Genomic DNA, 17,144 nt, shown 5'->3' with positions numbered 1-17,144 from the left:
CTTAGAAGAAAACACTGAACAAAAACATCACAATATTGAATTTGGCAATGAATTTTTGAATTCAATACCAAAGACACAGGCAATAAAAGAAAAAATTTGCAAACTGAATTTCATGACTTAAAAAACATTTCATGCATCAAAAACCGCTATAAACAGTAAAAAGGCAACCCACAGAATCACAGAAAATATTGTCAAATCATGTATGTGGTATGTAGAGAACTCTTAAAACTCAACAACAACCACAAAAACCAAACAACTTAATTCAAAACTGGACAAAGAACTCCAATAGACATTTCTCAAAAGAAGATATACAAAGGGCCAATAAGCACATAAAAAGATGCTCAATATGACTAATCATTAGGGAAGAATGCAAATCAAAACTACAAAATGATATCATTGTATATATACACCCCTAGTAGGATACCTACTATCTAGTAAAAGGAAAATAACAAGTATTGCTGAGGAGGGGTTGACTGCACACCAGCATGGTACCTGTACCCCAGCTCATGGCCTTCTCAGAGTCAACTCCTTCCCCAGATTCCTGAGGTCCAAGGTCTTCATAGAACGGGAGGCTAAAAGGAAGAGCCAGCCTCAGTGCCCAGACACAAGCGGCAGTGCTGAACCCCACGTGGAGCCCACATCACAGATTAACTCTAAAGAGCATCTGTCCCAAGTCCACAGGGTCAGGGGGAGCTTGGCCAGTGTCCAGGCTCCTGCAGAGTGACCAGACCCACCACAGTAGTCCCTGGGCTGGGCCAGGGCTGGGCCTGGTGTGTGGGGGACAGGGGGGACTCACCTGTCCCTGAGGATCACATACTCAGCAGGCACCTGAGGCTGTCCCAGGCTTCTCCACCGAGGCTTCCAAGCCTGCATGGGGCAGGCGTGGGGCAGGGAAGGACTCAGCAGGAGGCCCAGGCCCGTCAACAGCACAGTCGCCAAGCCAACAGCCAGCAGCACCCCTGGGAGGTGGGTGGGAGAGGGGAATGGGGCTACATGGTGGCCACTCAGAGCCCCTCCAGGCTGCCTGGGATCATGAGAACCGCTGTTTTGCATTTGCCTCAGTGGCCCTGGCCTCCGCCCTGCTGCCCTTGCAGTTGAACTCGTCACAGCTCCCTTTCCGCCTCTGGGCTTTATGCCATTAGTCTCCCGCTGGGAGGCCCTCCCCACTACCCTGTGCCCTTCCCTGTGAGGACCCTCCTGGGACAGTCCCGCATGAGGCCTGTGCTCTGAGTGTATGTGTGCATGCATGTATGTGTGCGTGCATGTGTGTGAGAGAGAAAGAGCTGCTGCCCTGTGCCCAGGGCTCTGAGTCTTAGCTGTCAGAGGGCTGTGTCCTCTCGCCCATTGGGCAGGCCCCAGCCTAAAGAGCTCAGTGCAGATTGCTGACCTCTGGAGAAAAGAAGGAAGGAAGATGGGAAACCCACACTGGGGGCTCGTCTAGGGTGTCTGTGTGATCCTGTGACTCCACTCAAGGACGCTGTCCACTGGGGCAGCTTTCAGGACCAGTGGAGCATGAGAAGTGGGGAAGGGGAAGCAAGAAAGGAGGCCCCAAATGGAGAAAAGTTTTGCTTGCAAATGAAGTCCTAGGTCAAGGACAAGCTGCACCATGCCACTGTCACTGTGGACATATCTGGAGTTTGGAGGCTACACCCAGAGCCTCAGAGAGGGCTGACACACACTAGGCGCCCAGGGCCTCAGACAAGGCTGACACACACTCAGGGCCCTGTGGCACGGCACTCCTCCCTGTATGCTCCAGTCCTGGCTGCTATGTCCTGTCAATCAGTACCTGTGATCACTGCCCAGTCTGGGCCCAGGTTTGGCAGCCTGTGCCTGAGGACGCCTTGGCTGCACAGGGGACAGGCCAGGACTACAGGCCACCCCCTCCTCCTTCACCAGCACCACGGCCAGACTCTCTGGCTGCCCATTGTCTTGAAACGTGTATGTGCCTGGATCTAGGAACTGGTGGGCAAACCAGAGGAGCAGAGATCAGGAGTCAGAATGTGAAGGTTCACCTGGAACGGGCCGCTCACAGCAAGCCAGGTCTAAATGTCTCCCCGCATACGGAACAATGTGGTCCAGGGAAGCTGCCATAACCCCTGCTGGGCACCAGGAGTTCCCACCTGCCAAGTTCCCCTCTGCCCCGTGAACAGGAGGCCTCTCCTGCCCCTGGGCTCTGGCCTGGCCGCCTGCATGGTCTGCAGTCTCCTGTGTTCTCCTATTGGCCCATCCAGGGAGAGGCTGTGAGCCACATGGAGGAACCTCACCCCTTCCCCTCCCACCTCCCAAACTCCAGGGAGCTCAGCTGTGTTACCTTGAGAAGTTGAGGTGCGTCTCTCGCACCAGGTGGCTGAGTCTGCGGAAGGCCCCGGAGTCCCAGTGGGGGTTGCTGTTGAACAGATGCTGCTTCTGGTACACAGGATAGTGGCTGGCCGAGCGGTCTGGGGGATGAATGCAGGGCTGGGCTGGGTTCCAGAACCCGTCCCAGCCCCCCTCCTGAGCAATCCAGTTCCAGGGACAGACCCAGTATCCGTCCTCAGAAGAGTGAGGGGAACTGAGGTATGCTTCCCATGAGATGACACGATTCACCCTGTCACACCTATGATGGTGCATTTAATGATCTGGGTGCCAGGGCAAGCCCTCCTCCCTCTGCCTACAGAGGCCACTGGCACACAGAGAGCATGCTCTCAGCAGAGCCTCCAGGTGCCATGCCTTTCGTGGTGAGCACGGTCGATGCCCTGGCCTTCTCCCAAGCGGGGCAGCTCCTCTCTGCACCCGCAGCAGGCAGCATGGTGCGGGCATGCAGCAGGCACTAAAATGTGTGCTGTGGAGTGGCTGAGTGAAGGGGGTGGCAGTGCCTCTGACAGAAACCCGGGGGGCCCGGCCTGGCAGTTCCTCCACACAAGGAGCCTTTAGCTGAGCACGGCTGTCAGTCCTTCTTCCTGAGCCCCCAGCTCCTGACCAACACGGGGCTGCACATGTGGAGAAAGGGGAAGTGACTGAGTTCACTTCACAGATGCCAATGCCAAAGCTTAGAGGGGGAAGGGGCTGCCCAGGTCCCAGTGGGTTAGGGAGCACACAGGCACCCTGAAGAGTTCATTTCCCGGGGTTCATTTCCCTCTTTGCTACAGGTTGCCAGCGTTGGTCGAGGAGAATGGGAGGGAGCTGGGGTTGCTGAGGGCTCCAGGACCAGTGTTCAGTGGATGGAACGAGGATGCCATGTGTGGAGAGGATGCAGTCACAGCTGGGAGAGACGTGAGTGCCCCGTTCTCTTAGGGAGAAGGGATCAGGCCTGCTCTGCAGGTTCCCAGGGGTGGGGCCACAGCGAGAACACAGGCTTCAGCTCATCATGAGGAAGACGTTCCTTATCAACTGAGGCACCCCAAAGCAGAGCGGTCTGTGGTGTTTTGGGGTCCAGCCCTGCAGGATGACTGTATGGCACAGCTGGTGCTTGCTCCTGCAAGGGTCACCGGGCTTTGGGAAGCTCTGTGGAGGCCTGGGGCCCCAGGCAGTGGTACACTTGGCCTGGGTGAGTCCCCACCGCCCTGAAGTAAAGAGGTGCCAGTGCTGCAGAATGTCGGAGCAGGAACACCTGTCCCAACTCCCTGATTCTACACACGTGGAAATGCAGCCCACAGTGAAGTGAATAACCGGGGACAGCGCAGGTCTGGGATTCCTGCACTGACAAGGCCTGTTCTTAGGCAAGGTCACCCAGAAGGCCAGGGGAGGGATCAGAGGGCCCAACCCGGAGGGAGGCCGGTTGAGCTCAGTGGGCGGCACTCACTGTGGGGAAGAATATGAAGCTGGAAGAGGATCACGTCCCCTAGCTCCAGGCAGACCACGGGGTTTGGAACACGAGGATCGATGCCAGGGACCTGGGGGCTGGGCTGCTTTGGGCCTGAGGTCCGATAATGCCTTTGCAGCTGGGGGCTGGCTTCAGGTGGTCCTGGGAGAGTTGGAGAAAGACCTGATGAAGACCTGGGCTTGGCGGAAGGCCCATGCTCACCCCTCAGCCCCACCTGCCTCTCTTCCCTACTGGGCCCTCTCCATGCAAAGGTCTCTCCTTTGTAACCATCTGTGTCCTCGGCCAGATTCTCCCCTCCGGAGCACCTGGGACACAGCTGAGAGGTTTCTGAGGGGCTGTAGGTGGGCCCTGCAGCCTCCATGCTTTGCCCTTGCTGGGAGAATGCAGCCATGCCCCACATCCGCCACGCTCTCCAGGAAGGCCCGGGTTTGGTGCCCTCTCCTCCACTTACCGAGAAGAAAGGAGCTGAGCACATCTGCTCTGGGGATGATGAAGCCGAAGATGCCACGGGGGCCAAACTGGACCAGATGGACCCTGGCGCTCCCTTGGAAGAGCTGGTCTGGGCCCAGAGTGCTTGATACTTCCTGAGAAAATGCAGCATGAGATCCCAGGCCCGGGAGGAAGGGTGGCAGAGATGGACAGACAAAGACCCAGGTTGGGCCCTAGTGTTCCTTGGGACGCAGTGACGGCCACCCTCAGCCTCTCCAGTGTGGCCTCTTGGGCCCTGTTCCCCTCCTTATCTTCAGAATGCACCCGAACTCAATCCGAACCCTCTACTGGGTCACTGCGTGCCCTTTTCCCTCTACCTACAAACATCCTACTTAGAGACCGACTTGGAGACATCTCCCTATCATCCCCAATCTGCTGCCCAGTCCCAAGCCAGATGATCCTCCGTGGCCCTCCAGTGGCAGCAGACAGTGCACCACACAGAACCTCCTGGCAGATGCAATCCATGCAGGGCCAGCCTGACCTGCCTTCTGCATGTACTGGCCTGGTCTGGCCCAGGCCCTGGCCCCCTGCACCCTCTACCCCAAGGAGGCATCAAGGCCCTGAAGACGGCTGTAGCCACCACCTCGAAGGCCCACACGTGGCCCTGCCCTGTGGTCAGAGTTCCTGTTGAGAACAAGAAACCCAGGGCTGGCTCCAGCAGAGCGCACACCATTTACTGGGCATGGCAGACGATGCCTTGTATCCAGGCCTCACTTCACACATCTGTAAAGTGAAGCTGATGCTTTCTTGGGTCTCATTTGGCCTTTAAACAGAATGATTAACATTAATGTACAAAATACCACCTGCTACCTCCTTCCTGCCCTTGCCTTCAGCTTGCAGACTGGAAAGCCATGCAGATAGCAGGGCTGGGTGGGGAAGACCAGTCACCATGTGGCCTTTTCCCTCTGCCACCTGGTTTCCTTGATGTGGTACCTGGGTGGCTCCGTCTCCCAATCCCCACCTCAGAGTGGAGGGGTGGCCTCCCACCCAGGCTGCCTGAGCTGGGCTCACCATCTGGACGCTGTCCCCAGCCTCGCTCTTCACTCTGAGAATCAGCTCCCTGCTGGGGCCCCAGGCCAAGGAGAGCTGGGGAGCCTGGGCCAGACACTGGGCGTCACAGAGCTCCTCCGCTGAGATATACTCGTGGCACTGGCAGCTGCAGGAAAGGAGGGGCGAGGGGCTGTTCCGGTGGGTGCAGAGAGGATGCCCCGGCCCCTAATCCTTGCAGCCAAGGCAGGCCCCTCAGGAGGGATGGGTGGGTCATCAGCCTTTCCCCAAGGAAGGCGGGCTGCCTGCTTCCTCAACAGCCATTGCACTTCTAATGGAGGTCTGGGATGCACACTGCGACTTTGGTGTCCTGCTGAGGCAGGTGTGGGGAGAAAGCTGCTCAGCCTGGAATAGTCCTGTGGATCCAAAGGCAACTGCTCGCTGCCCAGTCCACAAGTCAGCAGCAGGATTGGGGCTAAGGACAGAACTGGGGGCCCCCTCTGGGCTTAGCATGTGGTAGGACTCAGCTCCTGCACTTGGCTCAGGGGCCTAGACCCCACTGTCCCACGGAGCCAGCATCTCCTCAGCCTTGGGTGGCTCTGCCCTGGCACGTGTTGGCGGGGCGCCCTGGGGATGCTGACCCAGGGAAGCTTCTGGAAGGAGCTTGTGCTTGGCTCAAGCTCCTGTCAGGGCTGGGTCCACTGACACCCTTCAGGACGGGTCCTGTGGGGACAGTGAGGGCCTGCCAGGAGACGCTACATTCTCTTTCCTCACTTAGATGCCCAGTTCAGCGCTGAGCTCCCCGCCCACTGGGTGGCAGAAGGAGGCGCAGTCATGCTGCTGCGGGGACACACACTCCCAGGTGGCGGCCAGGCGCACATCTCTAGGCACGCAGCGCTCGGCGACCTGCAGAGGGGTCGCAGGACAGTGTTGGCCCTGGCACCTCTGCAGGCCCAGGTGTGCGGCACTGTCAGCATTACAGAACATTCCAGAGACACAAGGCAGGGCCTCAGGGGAATGAGACTTTTCTCAGGAGGTCATTTATTCACTATGCTAAGTCTAGGGTTAGGCTTGAAGGTCAAGGGAACCCACAAAAGTAACAGAGGACAATGGGCTGCCTTGGAGAGATGACTGGGGCTCTAGCTCGGTACTAGTCAGGGATGGCTTCCTGGAGGAGGCAGTGGTGAGACTGGCTGTGAAGTAGGTGCGGGGAGGACACTGCAGTTCAGAGGTCAGAATGACCAGTGTTTCAGGAGAACAGGCTGCTCATCAGGGCCAGTGCAGAGGGTCTACAAGAGGACACAGCATCAAATGAGGCCATTTCCATGACTCTCTCCTGAGAGCGTGGACCCAGGATAGGGGAGGACAGGGGAACTGCAGCCTCTCCCTGGGGGTAGAGTCAGGGATGTTACACCCCCATTGAAACAGCCTGAGTATTTAGGCCAGTGGTAGCCAAACCTGATCATGCTCCATCAAGAGTAAAAAATTATTGTAAAAAATTTATAGCATATATTTTACTACACATAAAAGATAGACTAAAATATAAATGAAAAATGAATGAGAAGAAAACATGAAAATGAGTAGTTTGGATATTTTCTTCTGCACCCCGGGGCTGGTCACACCCACTTTGGGGTGGGCTGGGAGGCCTCAGGCCTGGGAGAAATCCTGGCCTCTCGGGGATGAGGGAGTCTGCCTATTCCAATCAGAGATGAATTGAGATGGTTTCCATGAAGTAACCACGCCTCTGACTGATGATCTATCTGACCTCGGCGGCGAGCCCTGCTGTGGCTCCTGCGCTCTGTCCATGATGACATTACTGGTCAGCATCTCAACCTCTTCAGGTGTGAAGGGGGCAGGTTTGACCCGCAGGGGTGGGGAAGTGGGCCAGCTGGCGTGTGTCAGGCTCACAGGGCTTGGAGGAGCTATGGGAGGTTTGGGGCTGGAAGCCAGGAGGAGGAGGTGCTGGTGCTGCTTTGAGGATAGCCTGATCTCTGGAGGGGAAGGAGCAGTTAGGAGCTACCCCAGCAACTCAGCCCTGAGGGAGGGAGGGAAGCTAGAGGATGAGACAGATGCCAGGGACTTGGTGTTCTTGGTTACTGGGAGGAGGGCCCTGGCTTTGGCCTCAGGCAGAGATGTCAGCATGAGAGACAGACTCCCAGGCTGACCCATGGGGCCGGCCCTTCACCCAAGCTGAGGGGCTCTCGGCTGAGGTTGCCTTGGTAGGGGGCTAGGTTGAGCGGGTTTCAAAGGCGCCTGAAGAGCTTGCGGAAGTGCAGACGGCTGGGTCCCACCCCTGGCATTCTGACTCAGTGGGCCTGGGGTGGGGCTTGAGCATGCACATTTCCAACACATTTCCAGGCGATGCTGATGCTGCTGGTGCAAAGGCCCCGCTTTGAGAACTGCTAGGCTGGAAGGCAGCAGGACGCAGAGCCATTTGTGCCTGCAGGAGCAGGGTCAGACAGGAGAGGCTGCTGGAAAGTGAGCGCCAGGTGAGTTAAGGGCCCTGAGGCTGCTGGAGGCCAGCCAGGGCAGGATGAAGTGGAGGGGCCAAAGTCAGAGGCTGGCGACGGCCTCCGTGTGGCAGAGATGAAGCGGCAGGACACATCCCCTTAGTTTTGTCCCTTCCCAGAGGCTGGGTCCCCAGCGTCAGGTAGAGCTGCCTCATCAGGGTGCAGATGAGAAGGGCGGGCAGAGAGTCCCTGAGGCTCCCGACATGACTGGGAGGGCCAGGCTGGCCTTGGGGTCTTGACTCTGTGGTTGAAATGTGGGATTGGGACCGATCGGTAACTGGCAACTTGGGTTCAAAGGGGAAACCTCTGAACAGGCACAAGCTGTCTAAAGTGGGTCCTGCAGTTGGTGGGTAGGAGGGATAACGGGACGGGGGCTGTGCTCTGTCCAGGAGGGGTTGACTGAGCTGTGGGCCAGCACAGGGCTTTCTGCACCAAGTGGCTGATGGGATAAAGTGGCTCCCTGTAAAGAAGTCACTGCGTTTTCAAAAGTAATCCACTCCGGAGCCTCCAGACGTGAAAGGAAGGGGCTCCGGTGGATGCTGCTGTGGACCTGTATGCCTGGGGAGGGGGGGACTCTGTGCTCCTCTGCTGGTCTCCCAGCCACATGGAACGTGGCCCCTCCTGCCAGCTGTCCCAAGCACGGGCACAAGGCAAGGTCACCCACAACCGGGGGGGACTCTGCCCACAGAGAGCGAGCCCACCTGTAGCCTCAGAGTCCCCATGGGCGGTCCCAAATGACTCCTCAGAGTCTAGCAAGCTCTGCACGTGGAGTGGTGGGAGCACATCTTAGAATTACTCTCTAAGATGCTTTGTGATGCCAGCATCGTGGTTAGATGTTAAGGAATTAACTCCTTCTCACTTGCAAAAGAGTAATGCACCTGGCTCAGAGGACCAAACAGGAAACAAATACCCAAGTCAAAGTACCTGGGCGCAGCCCATCAGTACCGCCTGACCTTCCCCTTCCCCTACCCTTGTGCCTGCTGGTCTAGGAGCTGCAGGGACTCACCTGGGGCTGGCAGTCTTCATGGCCACTGCTCTCGTCTTCACTTTCCAGACCCTTGTTGTTGAAGGATACGTGTCCTGCTTGGCAGATGCAGGAACCATCCAACTTCTGGAAGACCCTGTTTAGGCCCCGACATGTGCAGGTAGAGGCACCTGGGAATAGAGAAGTCCCTTGGCCTCACAGGTACCCAGGAGTGAGCCTGGCTGGTGGCCAGCTCTGTCCCTGTCCTCAGGGAATGTATGGTCTCAGTAGGGAGATCAGACACCGACCTTTACCACGGTTCTGACCCTGGGTGCCTTTATAGGGATTGAATGAGATCTTCTCAGTCATTCTCAACCCTGACTTTTCATGAGAAGCTTTTAAGAAACACTGATGAATAGACACTTCTCAAAAGAAGACATTCATACAGCCAACAGACACATGAAAAAATGCTCATCACTGGCCATCAGAGAAATGCAAATCAAAACCACAATGAGATACTATCTCACACCAGTTAAAATGACAATCATTAAAAAATCAGGAAACAACAGGTGCTGGAGAGGATGTGGAGAAATAGGAACACTTTTACACTGTTGGTGGGATTGTAAACTAGTTCAACCATTGTGGAAAACAGTGTGTCGATTCCTCAAGGATCTAGAACTAGAAATACCATTTGACCCAGCCATCCCATTACTGGGGATATACCCAAAGGATTGTAAGTCATGCTGCTATAAAGACACATGCACACGCATGCTTATTGTGGCACTATTCACAATAGCAAAGACTTGGAATCAACCCAAATGTCCATCAGTGACAGACTGGATTAAGAAAATGTGGCACATATACACCATGGAATACTATGCAGCCATAAAAAAGGATGAGTTCGTGTCCTTTGTAGGGACATGGATGCAGCTGGAAACCATCATTCTCAGCAAACTGTCGCAAGAACAGAAAACCAAACACTGCATGTTCTCACTCATAGGTGGGAATTGAGCAATGAGATCACTTGGACACAGGAAAGGGGAACATCACACACTGGGTTCTATTGTGGGGAAGGGGTAGGGGGAAGGATAGCATTAGGAGATATACCTAATGTAAATGACGAGTTAATGACGAGTTAATGGGTACAGCACACCAACATGGCACATGTATATATATGTAACAAACCTGCACATTGTGCACATGTACCCTAGAACTTAAAGTATATATATAAAAAAAAGAAACACTGGTGTTCAGGTCCCCTTTAGGCATATTAAATAAAAATAGGAGATGAGGTCAAGACATCTGCCTTTTTAAAGCCCCTTAGGTGCTGGGCTGAGAACTATGGATGCAATGGACACCGAATGTGAGGCCTCGTTTCCATCCATGACCCCACAAAGCTTCCTGCAGCACTGCACAGGCTGCTGCCTCCCGACGTGGGAGAAGTTAGGTCTGCAGAGACCAAGGCCTGAAAGGTGGAATGGATTTGACAGGCAAAGCTGGGAGGACAGGAAGGAGAGCAGTGGGAAATACAAGGTTTAGTCGGGAGACAAAAAGGGTCCAGGGGGATCTGTTCTTCTGGGAGAGGCATTAGGGCTGAGGTGGTGATTGGGACCTGGTGGCCAATGGGGTTCCTGCGATTCTGCCCTGTTTCCCACTGCTGGGGCTGGAATCTGCTCGGGGAGACTTGGCGACACACAATTAAAATTCAGCCCTGTCAGTGTGCTGCAGATTCCCACGCATATGCACATTCCACATGTACATGGCAGTGTCCAGTGAGCCCTCAGCAGGGCTTATTAACTGAGGCGATGGAAAGCTGGCATTGTTCTGCTAACGAACAAGAGAGAGAACTATTTCCACCATACAGAAGGAAGGGAGGTAACATAATAGGGACACATGGAGTTGTCTCCCCTAGTCTGGTTCTGGATGGTCAGGCCCTGTCTTTTGCAGGCTCCCTGCAAGACCCATGCACCTCTGTGATCAGGCCATCTGCCATGTCTTCTCATTGTCCAGGGCACTGGCTTCAAATTGGGTTTCTGGAGGCCTGTGGTTCCACAGAGGTGCTGCAGGGATGTGTTGGATGAAGGAGAAACCAAATGGGAGCAGTTACAAGACCTCACCATTTGTTTAATCTGAGCCACCCTGCCTCACACGCTTTATGTTAATTCTCGAAGGGAGAATTCTTTTGAAAAAGTGTTCTATTGTTAAAGAACACTTCAAACAAAAGTCTGAACTTGGCCTGACATTCATGGCTGTAGAATTAACCACAGATCTGTATTACAAGTATCATTTAAAAAATATTTCCCCTCACCATCTCAACGCACCAAAGTTTTACTCATCCTCAAGATCCAGCTTGTAAAAGAAAGTAAAATTTCAGGGTCTTCTAAATTTATTATGCCAAAGGGGAAGTTAAGCCCCAGAGACAGAATCACATAGAGTGTTTGCAGTTCAGTTTCTTGTATTATAGATGAATTCACTTCCTCATTGTTCTTGTTCTGTAAATTACTAGGAGAGACCAGAGACCAGAACTTCCCTGCTTCTAATCACTGATCTCTGTTATAGATTAACTCCTCCTTTATTGTCCCGTACCTAACTCAGACTAGACGGCACCCAAGACCCCATGACTATTGTATCTTCAGTGTAGAACGTTAAATATACCCTTCCTGAATGAAAGAGATCACCTTGACTAATTAGATCACTGTAACTACACGTTAAGCCTTGAATAGAAAGATGTTGAAGGGAAGATGTTTAGGGAAGTTTAGTTTTCCCGAACTTTATATAAACAATTCCAAACTTCTACACTACAGAACTCTGACTTCCATTCTTTGGAATCTGGGCTTCCCAAGCAGCTAACCTTAAATGTTGCTCTTGAATAAACTCTCCTTAAACTAGATTCTGACCCTTTTGATTATTTTATGTTGATGAGTTTAAATATATACCTCTTCCATAAGTTCTCCTGATCCAGTCATGAAGAAGCAATTTCTTCCTGTTTTAAACCATTCAGACTCTTTGGGCTCCCTTCTTGCAGCACTCAACACTTCTGCCACCACGGGTGTGAATGTTTTCCTTCTTCCTATTGTACCTATCTTAGTATCTTCCACAGTGCCTTTGTGGAACTGACAATAGTGGGAGGTTAGTGTCTGTGAGATAACCTTAAAAACAAATTAAGTAGAAAGCTGTGTACCTCATTCTCAAAGAGAAAGAGGCAGTTTACAAAACTACATATGCTTACAAGATAAAAATAAATAAATAAATTTCTACCTTTGGCAATGGCAGGATAGCTTATTTCAGACCAATCCTCCTATGATGTATAATTAGAAAGGTGGAAAAATATGTAGAGAGTATCTGTTTGAAAAATGGAGGATGTAAATACTTAAGAAAAACATCTGGAGAGAAGGAAAATCCAGAGGGATGTGCCCCACACTCCGATCTGGTGTTGCATTTTCCCTAAAGGCATTTGCCACTTCAAAGGTGCAGTTGAGAAGCTGGTGCCATGGGCTGGATGTTTCTCTTCCCTCAAATTCTTATGTTGAAATCCTCAACCCCAAGGTGATCGTGTTAGGTGAAGCCTTTGGGAGATGATTAGGTCACAGGAGTGGAGCCCTCAGGAGTGGGATTAGTGCTCTTATAAAAGGGGCCCGGAGAGCTCTCTTGCTCTCGGCTCTCTGGCATGTGAGGACACAGCAAGAAGTCGGTAGTCTGCAACCTAGAAGCAGGCCCTCACCAGAACCCAAGCATGCTGGCATCCTGATCTTAGACTTCCAGCCTCCAGAACAGTGAAAAGTAAATTTTTGTTGTTTATAAGCCTTCCAGTTTATGGTGCTTTATTATAGCTGAACTGAGTGAGACAGCTGAGAAGATGAGCACGGCTTCAGGAGGTCTCACAAGGATAAGGGAACAAACATTGAATCCACCAAGAATGAGAGTCTCTAGTTAACATCACAGGCTTTCAACTGGAACCACTGAGGGGTTACACCCTAAGACCTGATCGCAAAGAAACTCACTCTCTCAAGACATGGAGCCAGAACTACATTTGCTAAATCCCTGATGAATTGAAGTCATTTGTTCCTACTCTAAATGCCTCCTAGAATAAAAAAAAATTCTTCCCTGGAGGAAGGTAACACCATCCAGAATTGGAAATTTTCTCTACAGTTGTCAACAGAATATCTAGCATTCAATAAAAAATAACAAGACATGGGTGAAACCCCGTCTCTATTAAAAATGCAAAAAATTAGCTGGGCGTGGTGGCGGGCACCTGTAGTCCCAGCTACTTGGGAGGCTGAGGCAGGAGAATGGTGTGAACCCAGGAGGCAGAGCTTGCAGTGAGCCGAGGTCGCGCCACTGCACTCCAGCCTGGGTGACAGAGTGAGACTGCGTCTCAAAATAATAATAATAATAATAATAATAATAATAACCAGACATACAAAACAACAAAAATAATTAAGAAATACTAATGTGAAGAAACCCAGACAATGGTTACACACTCTCAAGGGATCCAAATATTAAAGTTGCCAAACAGGACATGTACTTTAAACTGCCATTACTATGTTTGATAAATGACAAAGTGGAAAAGGTCAGCAAGGAATAGAGAACTATAATGAAATAGAAGATTCAATAGCAAAAATTAAAATATCAATAATGCATTTAATAGGAGATTATATGGAACTGAAGATAAAATTAATACACTGGAATATAGGTCCAAAAAACTATCTAGATTGAAGCATAGATAAAATTAAATATAAAAATGCAGAAAATAGTGCAAGAGACATAGTAAAAAGTGATAGCATGAGTAATTGGATATCAAAAAGGAAAGAATAAATATTTCAAAACAGAATGGCTGAGAATTTTATAAAATTGGTGAAATCCATTAAACCAGATTCGAGAAGTGATAAAGAACTCCAAATAGGATAAATCCAAAGAAAAACTACAAGAAGAAAACTTCAGTTACAGTCCTAAAAACCAAAGACAATGAGAATCCCTTAAAAGAACAAGAGCAGAAAGACATTTAACTATGAAGAGCAAATAAGACTAATATCAGAAAAAGAAAAACCAGAGGCAATGGAAAGATATTTTTGAAATGCTGAAAGAAAAAGTTCAAGATAGAGTTCTATACCTAGCTAAAATACGCTTCAAGAATAAAGCTGAAAAAATACACCTTTCAGACAAACAAAACATTACAAGATAAAGATTTTAAAAACCTAATAGCATTTACAACATAAAAGTCCAATAATAAATCTAATGAGATACACACCATCTCTACCAAAAAAACAAAAAAATCCCCCACAAAAATCTGCTTAGGAAAATAAAAGCAGAGATAAATAAATGAGAGGATAAGCCATGTTCAAAGACTAGAAGACTCAAAATAGTAGTAATGTCATTTCTCTGCCAATGGTTCAATTGTTTCTATGAAATCCCTATAGAAATCCTGGCAGGTTCCTGTGTAGATATTAATAATCTGGTTATATGGAAATGCAAGGACCATGAATAGCCATTGTTGTTGAAAAGAACACAATTGAAAGACAGACTACTCGATTTAAGACGTATATAACTACAGTGATTAGGACAGGGTGATTTCTATACAAGAATAGAACGCAATACCAGTGGAACAGACATGAGATTCTCAAACACACCTGCATGTCTATGAAATGTTTGATCAATGACAAACCTGGGTAATATTTCATGTTAGGTTCCATGCCAATTGAATATCTATTTGGGAAAAAGATATTATGAACCTTAACCCATACCCTATACAACAAATCAACAGTTTGCAGGAAATAAAAAAGAAGAGTATATCAACTGGAGTGGGACTTACTGTAGATGTGAAGAAGCATAATTGGGACACAGCCTGAGAAGAATGTTGCTTGCTCTGGTGCTCTGCCCAGAGGCGATTAGGGTCCCCGTTATGAGCTGAATTGTGTTTCCTTAGATTCACACACAGAAGTCCTATCTCCCAGTACCTTAGAATGTGACAGTAACTGGAGGTAGGGCCTTTTAAGGGATTACTAGGTCAAAATGAAGATGTGGGAGGGGCTCTACTCCAACGTGACTGTTGCCCTTATCAGAAGAGGACATTTGGACACACAGAGACACCAGATGCAGGCACAGAGAAAAGAGCATATGGGAACACAGGGAGAAGGTGACCAGTTGCAAGCCAAGGAGAGAGGCCTCGGGAGAAACCAACCCTGCTGACACCTCGATCTTGGACTTGCAGCCTCCAGAACTCTGAGGAGGTAAGTTTCTGTTGCTCAAGTCCCACTGTCTGTGGGATTTGGCTATGGCAGACAAACACAGCCTAGAGAGTTCCACATCACAGAGAATGGCTGCAATAACATTAGCCTGGAAAAGGTTTTAGTGCTATCTAAGGGTCATTTCACTAACAACATTACAATCACATGTCCAACCCAGTTAAAAATATACCCCTCAATAGCTGAAAAGCACACAAACGGCTGTACATGATTGTTACGAACCCACCAGTGAAATGTAATTTAGACACAACCACCTCTGGGACCCACTTTACTCAGCCCCTGGTCTCCAGGTAAATGGGGGGATTACAAGATTCAGGGGTTGGTCACCTCAGAGATAGAACGCCTCAGCTGGAAGATAAGAAAGGACGGCAGAATCCCTGGACACCTCAAATCACACCATCTGAAGGTGTCATGGTGTGGTGATTGACAGCAGGAAACTGGGAGTCAGCCAGACTAGGTTCAAATCCTGGTTCTGCCACCACTAACCTTCTGATGTGAGCAAGTTATTTAAACTCTCTGTGCCTCCGTTTACATACTCATAACACAGGGATCATAATGGGTACGTGATTCATAGAGTTGTCATGAGGATCACGTAAGCTGACATTATATAGCATTAGAACACGCCTGGCATGTGGTAAGCAGTCCCGTTGCCTTAAGAGAGGAAGCTTGCCGACACCACCAGCAGAGCTCTGGGATCAGCCCTCAGTTGGAGCCCCCATTGAGGCTAACTATGTATGACGCGTGTAACTTTTGGATTATCCATCGTAAGATGATCTGGTTACTTCTGTTTGTACAGTGGACTGCATACATATGGGTGCCACAACAAAGACCATGAGAAGACCACACCTCAAAATGGGGAGAAGTGGAGACATCAGCAGGGCTGCTGGCTCAAAGCTGGGAGCTGCGTGCAGCTCTGCCCTTGACCCTACGACCAGGGACTGACTTGGGTGAGCAGAACAAGGCTGTTTCCCGGAGAGCCATGCAGCATCGCAGCCTGTTGGACGGCCTCAGAGCGGTGCTGGCCCCATCCACCGAGCCACCTTGAGCAAGTGGCTGAGCCTGGTCTGAGCTGGTTCCCTCACACCCACCCCTTTGCCTGCTGGAGTCCTGGCATACACACTTGCTCCATCCACACACCCAGCCCAGTGCGTGGGAGTCACAGAGGGGCTCCTGCCCTCACCTGCAGCTCTCCTAGAACAGCTCCACTCAGCCATAGGTGGCTGTTTCCTGAAACCTTATACCTTGGGCCCTCAAAGCTGCAGGCCCCAGACAGGGCATTAGGAGCAGGCAGACCTGACACTCACCTGGTGGAGAGAAAGCGACGCTCCCGCAGGTGAGGCAGCCCACCTGTCCGGGCAGGGCACTGAAGGTGTCCGCAGGGCACAGCTGGCACTCTTCAGCTGCCCTGGCCCCGCTGCTGCTCCTGAAGGTCCCTGCTGGGCACGGCCTTGGGCTGTGAGTCCCTGCAGGGCAGTAGTGGCCCACCGGGCAGGGATGGCCCTGGTAGCTCTCTGACCCTGGAGGAACACAGAGAGGAAATTCTGCCCCAGCCAAGGCAGGGACTGCGAGTGGACTGGGTCTGTCCAGGGGAGAGATGTGCCCGCTGAGGGAAAGGGGAAACCACACAGCAAAACAGGGAAGATTCTAGATTGTGGGGACAGTGGAGGGCTCTGTACCCTGTAGCCCCCTCACCTCCCACAGCCCCTTGGTCTCCCTCTCAACTAGGTGCAGGGCAGGGTGTTGGTCACCGTGGGGCGCTGGACAGTGACTGTCCTACTCTCCAGAGTGCCTGGGCCACTGGCTCTGATACATCCGTGTCCGTGCCGCTTTGCCCTGTGGCTGGAGGACTTTTAAACCTGATGTAGTAGCAGCTGACACTCACCTGCTGTGTGTCCCCATCCTCTTCATGTTCTTGGGTCTGTGTCTTGGGCTGCTCCAGGCCTCTTGGGCTGTCCCCAGACCCTAAGGGTCCCTCCCTGCCTGTGCCTCCACCCGCCTCACTGAGCTCCACTCAGGGTCACCTCTAGGCCCGGTCCCCCTTCTCCCACCCAGGCCTCCCAGGGACTCACCCTGGGGGCAGCTGAATCCAGGCGGGCAGGGCTGGCAGGGTAGGGCATCCAGGGTCCGGCTGCGGTAGGTGCCCGCTTCAC

Source organism: Chlorocebus sabaeus, chromosome 14 (assembly GCF_047675955.1).
Source record: "Chlorocebus sabaeus isolate Y175 chromosome 14, mChlSab1.0.hap1, whole genome shotgun sequence".
NCBI lineage: Eukaryota > Metazoa > Chordata > Mammalia > Primates > Cercopithecidae > Chlorocebus > Chlorocebus sabaeus.
Note: the sequence above shows the minus strand (reverse complement) of the source record.